Below are 7258 nucleotides of genomic sequence, written 5' to 3' on the forward strand. Positions count from 1 at the left end.
ATTTATCAGAATTCCGAAATGCTCAGTGTACTAAGATAACTCCATAATCGCACTATTATCTGATAAAAATATTGAAAGTGTATTTATTTCCATTAGTAGAGTAAAAACTAATAAGTTATCAAATAAAATATATAGGTTACCGCACTTTTTAAGATGCGATATATATATATATATATATATATTATCACTCAGTACGACAGTGTATCACTCTTGTTACCAATGTAGATTATTGATACTGGTCGTTTTTTCGTGTTATTTGTTTATGTAATATATGTCTCTTGAAAAAAGCCGTGGGTTGCGTCGAAAATTTGAGTTTTAAATAACCAACAGTGTCGTGGTCTTTTCAGTGCTTTTATATATATATATATATATATATATATATATATATACACACACATATATATATATATATATATATATATATATATATATATATGTGTGTGTGTGTGTGAAATTTTCCTTATAAACAGCATTATCAAAATACGGTATGTAACAGAAAGGGAGACAATACAATGGACCAGACCGGGATTATGGCCCGGCCTGAATTATCTGGCCATGTGCTCTACCAACTGAGCTATCTGGCCACTGGCGATCGAACCCGGTTGACCGCTACATTCCTCCTTCCTTAAATGTCTTCATGAAACTGTTTTCTTACAAAAATATATATAAACAATGTCTGTGAAAAATGAAAGAAATCCATCTCATATCAATTAAATGGACTTGATAATGAAATAAATGAAAACAGAGTTATTTCCCTTGAATTCAATACATTAATTATTCATATATAACTTAAAGACGTTTGAAATAATATATGCAACACAACTATTGGAAAAGACTCCAACAAAGTTTATTTTTCTATCATGCATAAATCTAAACAAATCATTGATTTTGCAAAATCTTAAGACGTCACATGAATAAAATGTTCTTACGTGCATGCACGTACGATAAGGAGTCCAAAGAATCAAGTTTTTCTTTTCTATAGACTCTCTCAACGAAAATAAAAAAGTTACAGGTTTTTTTTCACAATTTTTAATGAGCATCAATTAAATTTCGTTGCTTTGCTTAAGATTTCGTACATTGTAATTTTTCTCAACTCGAAATCAATGAATACTGGTGCATGAACTATTGATAAGTCAACAAGATGCAAAACCATCGTAAATTGTAATCACGTGACCTATATTCAATATAATGCACATTTGGATAGGTAATACAGAAAAAAGATATAAATCTCATATGATTTAAGAAATAAGTAACAATTTAAAAATCCAGTGGGGATCCGGATTAAAGTAGGTCCTCAGTACCCATTGCTTGTCGTAAGAGGCGACTAAATGGGGCGGTCCTTCGGATGAGACATAAAAACAACAACAAAAAACCGAGGTCCCGTGTCACAGCGGGTGTGGCACAATAAAGATCTCTACCCACTCAAAGGACTAGTAAGTATATACATACTTTGTTACATCATGACCATACATTGCATGCGAGAAAATCACACAAAGGACTCGTATAAATGTAATCAGTGACTAAAATAGTATAGCTCAGGTATAATATTTTAAAGTCATCACACTTAATCATTAGAAAAATTCCTTAACTGGCAATTAATTACAACCAGAAATAGTAAATCTTCTATCTATTCCCTATATGACACCATCAATTAAGGACCACAATGTACTGCGCGCCCTCTGTAATCAGGGGGAATAACTCCCACAGCATTGCGAAAGATGTAGGCCATTGAATGTCTGAACGTTGAGGAATTTCGAAAGAGACACAGACTCGCATTTCATTAGGCCCAGCTAATCAAGTCTCAGTGTATCTTATTGCAAAAAATAATCAGCTAACTTTCCTTTTTAATGTAGTGACATATTCTTGTTACATCCGGGTCGTAACTTCTATCTGATCGATGTCCTCGCTTCCAAGCGGTCTCTGACGCCATTACTTTTGACCTCCCGAAAACTTTATTGGAAACTGAAACGATTTTGTTTTTTATGATTATATAACAAAGAAATAACAAAAATGCTTATCTAAAAAGTTAATTATTCCCGTATTTGTAAATTAATTGTACCTATACATGAATTTGTAAATTAATTGTACCTGTATTTGTAAATTAATTGTACCTGTAATTGTAAAGCAGTGAACTATAATGCTATTTATTTGTTGTGAAGGCGATGTTTTTTCTTCTTCTTCACTTTTTCAGTTCAGTGTGAACGTTTTCATTGCGTTAGAAAATCATCATCCTGTCTTCTAAAGTTTCTTTGACAGGAAAATCAAGAAGTAGACACTTATTCAATAACATGGCTGGAAATGCTCTCTTAAAAGTGTCCATAACGTTACAACTGATAGAAATTAACACATGTGTAGTGGAGGGAATGAACCTTATTTTATTTTTTTAAAAAATCCTCGCTACGTACCTGTTTGTGTAACTTAAGTTTGAATGTTTAGATGAATATAGTGATATATATGTATATACTATCATAAACTACTCTCTCTATTTATCTATCTAGTCACTAAGATAAATATAGCTATATACATGTATATACTATCATAAACTACTCTCTCTATTTATCTATCTAGTCACTGGAAATAAAAACATATAGTGTATCCCCCAACACCAACAACGCCTTCCCATGATGATGGTGAAGATTTAAAGTGCAGACTGCTCAGTAGGGGCCCTGCTACAGTAGGAGCCTTCCCATGGACGCCACTAAGTCTTTAAATAACTGTCATGGGAGATTGTTCCACTCTAACTGCAGACCTTGGGCAGTTGTTGCAGAGTCTGAGGTTGTATTTGGCGGATGCGCCTATACAGTTCGTCCCATGCATGTTCGGTAGGGTTCACATCTGATGCTTTGGATGGCCAAGGAAGAACCTGGACATCGTGTCTTTGCTGAACATCACGTGTTAGATGAGCAGTATGTGGTCTTGTGTTGTCATGTTGGAAAACTGCTCGGGATGCTGCATTATTGGAATCATGTGCAGCTATATGACTTCATCAATATACCGTTACCCTGCATGTGAACCAATGCCGCCCTGCCTGCATAGGATATCGCTGTCCACATCCAAACTCTACCCCCTCCAAATCGGTCAGCCTCCAAGATGCAACTTAGCGCAACATGTCCATTTTTGCGCCTATATACTCTTGAAACTTCCATCAGGCATCTGTAGTAAGAATCGAGATTTATCGCTTAACCAAACTGTCCGCCAGCGTTGCCGAGTCCATACTTAATGAGTCTGAGACCATTGGAGTCAGTTCCGACGATGTTGCGAAGTCCGAACAATGCCAGGAATAGGTCTACGCTCTCTAATCCGACTGCGAGGAGTCTGATTTGATGTTCATTGTATCTTGCTTAACGTCTCGCTCGAGAATTTTTCACTCATATGGAGACGTCACCAAGACCGGTGAAGGGCTTCAACTTTAGGCCAATGCTCGGCGCTTACGGCCATTAAACAATGAGGGTTCTTTAGCGTGCCACACCTACTGTGACACGGGTCATCTGTTTTTAAGGTCATTTCCGAGGACCCGTGACATTCACACCTGATGCCGAGCGTTTGGCGATGGAACTGTCACTACCTGTTTTTAACGACTTAGGTCTGTCGTGGCCGGGATTCGAACCCCGGCCTTCCGCATGCGAGGCGAACGCTCTAACCTCTAGGCCACCGCGGCGGTGATGATCTGATACTCTGCGAATCATCTGATTATCTGCGAATCTCAGGAATGGCAGATACTGAAGATGACACTGTTGTGAATCGTTGACGACAATGATACAATCGGATGGAGCGACCCTGTACTGCTGACGTCACGCGCTGTCTTCCTGCTCTGTTGACATCTGCTCCAAAGGCGAGGAGTTTTGTGCAACATTGAAATCTCTAGCAACTGCAGATTGTGACACACCTGCTTCTAGCCGTCCAACTGAGAGAGAGAGAGAGAGAGAGAGAGAGAGAGAGAGAGAGAGAGAGAGAGAGAGAGAATGTTTCAGTTATATGGTGGCGCCCAGTTTTTATTGGTGGAAGAGGGAACCCAGATACAATGTACCTGGGAAGAGAACACCGTCCTTCCGAAAGTAAACTGGGAAACTTTCTCACTTACCGTCGCGAACGGGATTCGAACCCGCGCCAACAGAAGTGAGAGGCCGTGTGATTTTGAGCGCGATGCTCTAACCACTCGGCCAATCATATAAAAATACAGTAACGACCCTGATTCAATGTCAAGACATCCTTTGATGAGATGTTTCAGTTGAAAAAATATGGACCATACACAATGTCTTTTGAATAAGATTCTGTGACCATAACTTTCAAGAACTGATTTTATGTCAAGGGAATGACTTGTAACAGGAAGTAATCAGGCGATTCATTCTAGACCAAGGGAATGTATGAAAAACTTATTTGAAAAGATTCGGCGAAAAATTACTACTATGTGTTTCTATTTTCTTATCAGTATATGTACAAAGCTTTTGTTCAGTTCTAGCCCTGAGCGTCATGCATAAGTCTAAATTTGTGGTACTTCACATTCAGTTGGTGACGTGTCAATATGAGTGAGAGATTTTCGTAGACACGTGAAACAAATAAACAAGCAATCAAAACAAATACAGAACTTCGTGAAAATAGTGATTTTTCATAAAACGTTGAATTCATCATATTCTGAGCAGCGTCGAATACATGGAATGAATTTGAATCTTGTTTTCGTATTGTAGCGAACATTAAAGAGAGAACTTACACTGTCTCACTAGCGAGTTAGCTTTTCTAGTGACGTGGTAGAGTCTTTTGATCACGTAAATTAAGCAACGGCGAGCGTGATCAGCATTTGAATGGGTGACCGCTACACGTTACAGTATCAAAGGTATGGAAATATCAATACCTCTCTTTATCCTTTCTACACTGGTATATTGACCATACGCTTCAAGTGGAGAGGGCAATTGGGATGCTTGAACTCAGCGCTTCTTTTAAAGTAGACGTCGGATATCTTGGGATTGAAAGAATCACTACTTACATATTATTGAACAGTTATTCATCTTTACATCGTTCACGTTCTGTGATAGTGTTCCCTTCGTAAGCGGGAGGTCGTGAGTTTGATTCCCGTCCGTGGCATGGGCGCGTTAAACCTAAGAGTAAGCATGGGTAGTGATTGTTCCTTCGCCAAACGCTCGGTATGTAGAAGTGAGAATCACGGGTCTTTCGGATATGACCTTAAAAACGGAGGTCGCAACAAGCGTTCGCACATTAAAGAACCCTCACTGTTACGGCCCTGAGCGTTAATCATAGGTCTAAATTTGTGGTACTTCACCTACAGCTGATGACGTCTCAATATGATTGAAAAATTATCAACGGAACGTAAAACAAAACAAACAAAAACAACAAGGATCACAAAACAAAGCTTCGACAGATACACTGATTCCATTACGTCATTCATAAAACCGTGAGGAAAACATGGTGCACACACTGCAGTTGATATCCCTGGGTTGCATCCGAGACGTTGCAGGCAACTGCATGAAGCAAGGCATCGTGCAAGGCGTTATATGTATCAAGAGCCAATAACATGACGTCATCTAGAATATACAATACGTCACTAACGCTGGAGGTTGAAAACAGCTTTACATTACTGATGATTGCCGTTTATTGTTGCAATTTACACGAGTCTACAGACGTGAGACGTCGTATTCCCCATACCTATGTCTTGTGCGTTATTAACGTTTTGGGACTGGAAGCATAGTGATATTATCTGGTATCCCTGCAAACAGAAGGACATACCCTGCTCCTATCCTTCCTATCTTTGAAAGATTGCATGCCGAAAAATATTTTTAAAAAAAGATCACATTATGACAGCTAATGGTGGCGTGTTTAAGCGAGATGATGGTCGTCCTCTCATCACCATGGTCAATAAGCTAAAGAGCGTTCTACGTGATAATACATGTAAAAGAAATGTTTTGCAATGGCCAAACTGTTGCCCATAGAACATCTCAGGGATTAGTTAAATGGTGGTTTTAGAAGACGCCAAATTCAAACAGACAGCGCTTGGTCAGCTATCAGCTACGCACTGCGTATAAGGAGAGCAAGAGCGAAGTTCTATGGTGTAAATCTACCGCTAGATGGCGTGTATGCGTCCGCAGGCAGTGATCGACAGCAGAGGTTCATTCAACCGTTGCTGGTCACGTGAAATTTGCATACTGAATAAGTTTCACTGTGCACTCGTTACATACCTTGTGATCAGTTGTTAATATCCGTGTACCTATAAATTATTGGTTAATTCAATGAAATGTTGTCAGAGTGTTAGATAAAGCAATCAATCCTGCTACACAGGTTACGTGCGTTTTGCACATGAGTTTATGATATGAAGCCTGATCTTTCATATGAGTTAAAATATTTATTCCCATTCATAATGCATATGTTCCATAAATAACTAATGTAAAACAAATACAGCTTTTATTATAACATTGCTCCCTTATTGATATCACAAGTAATAGGAAAAACCACAGAACATTTATTATATCAGAAGGGAGAATTGTCTTTGATGCTGAATGATTTGAAGCTGAAAAGACCAAATACTTCCTTAAAGCAGCTGTGTCATTATTTGACATGGAAACAAATTGAAATTACTATGTGAATTATTTCTTCTCTATCTCTCTCACTGAGTAAAGAATTTAACTCACATTGGAAACACCAGTAACAGTAAAATAGACTGATGCTAGAAGGGTATCATCGTACAACTAGCGTCATAATTACTCTGATAAGCAATGATGGTACATCCGTAATAAGTTACTACCGAAGTTTAGGAATGTTATATCTACATGTATGTACGAATAAACTTAATTCAATGAGCCCTATAGTTTGAAAAGGCGAAGATAACGAACAGTGATCAATCTCATAACTCCTATAAAGAATACAAAATTTCAATCACCCTTACCGATACCCTTTCTTAATGATGTACTATTAGTAATAATGAAAAAGTGAATAATGAATACCACGAAGGCATTAAGCAACGGAGTCAAATGTTTAAGGTCGAAAGCAATATCGTTACCGAATTCTTTTCACTTACATTTCATTGCTTTGATTAATTTAGTATTGTAAAGCGCAATCATTGAGAGATCTGCAGGAGAAAATCGATGGGGATCATTTAATTTTGAAAAATAAACAAGATTTATCGAGTGATTATCTCGTATATTTCGTAGCTTGCAGATGCGCTCTCTCTCCTCTGGCTGCAGGTGGCGCTTTATCAGGCAATGCAGGTTTCAAAGGTAATACCTTGCATCTTGTGATGGAGATATATTTC

This window comes from Ostrea edulis, chromosome 9, assembly GCF_947568905.1.
Source record: "Ostrea edulis chromosome 9, xbOstEdul1.1, whole genome shotgun sequence".
NCBI lineage: Eukaryota > Metazoa > Mollusca > Bivalvia > Ostreida > Ostreidae > Ostrea > Ostrea edulis.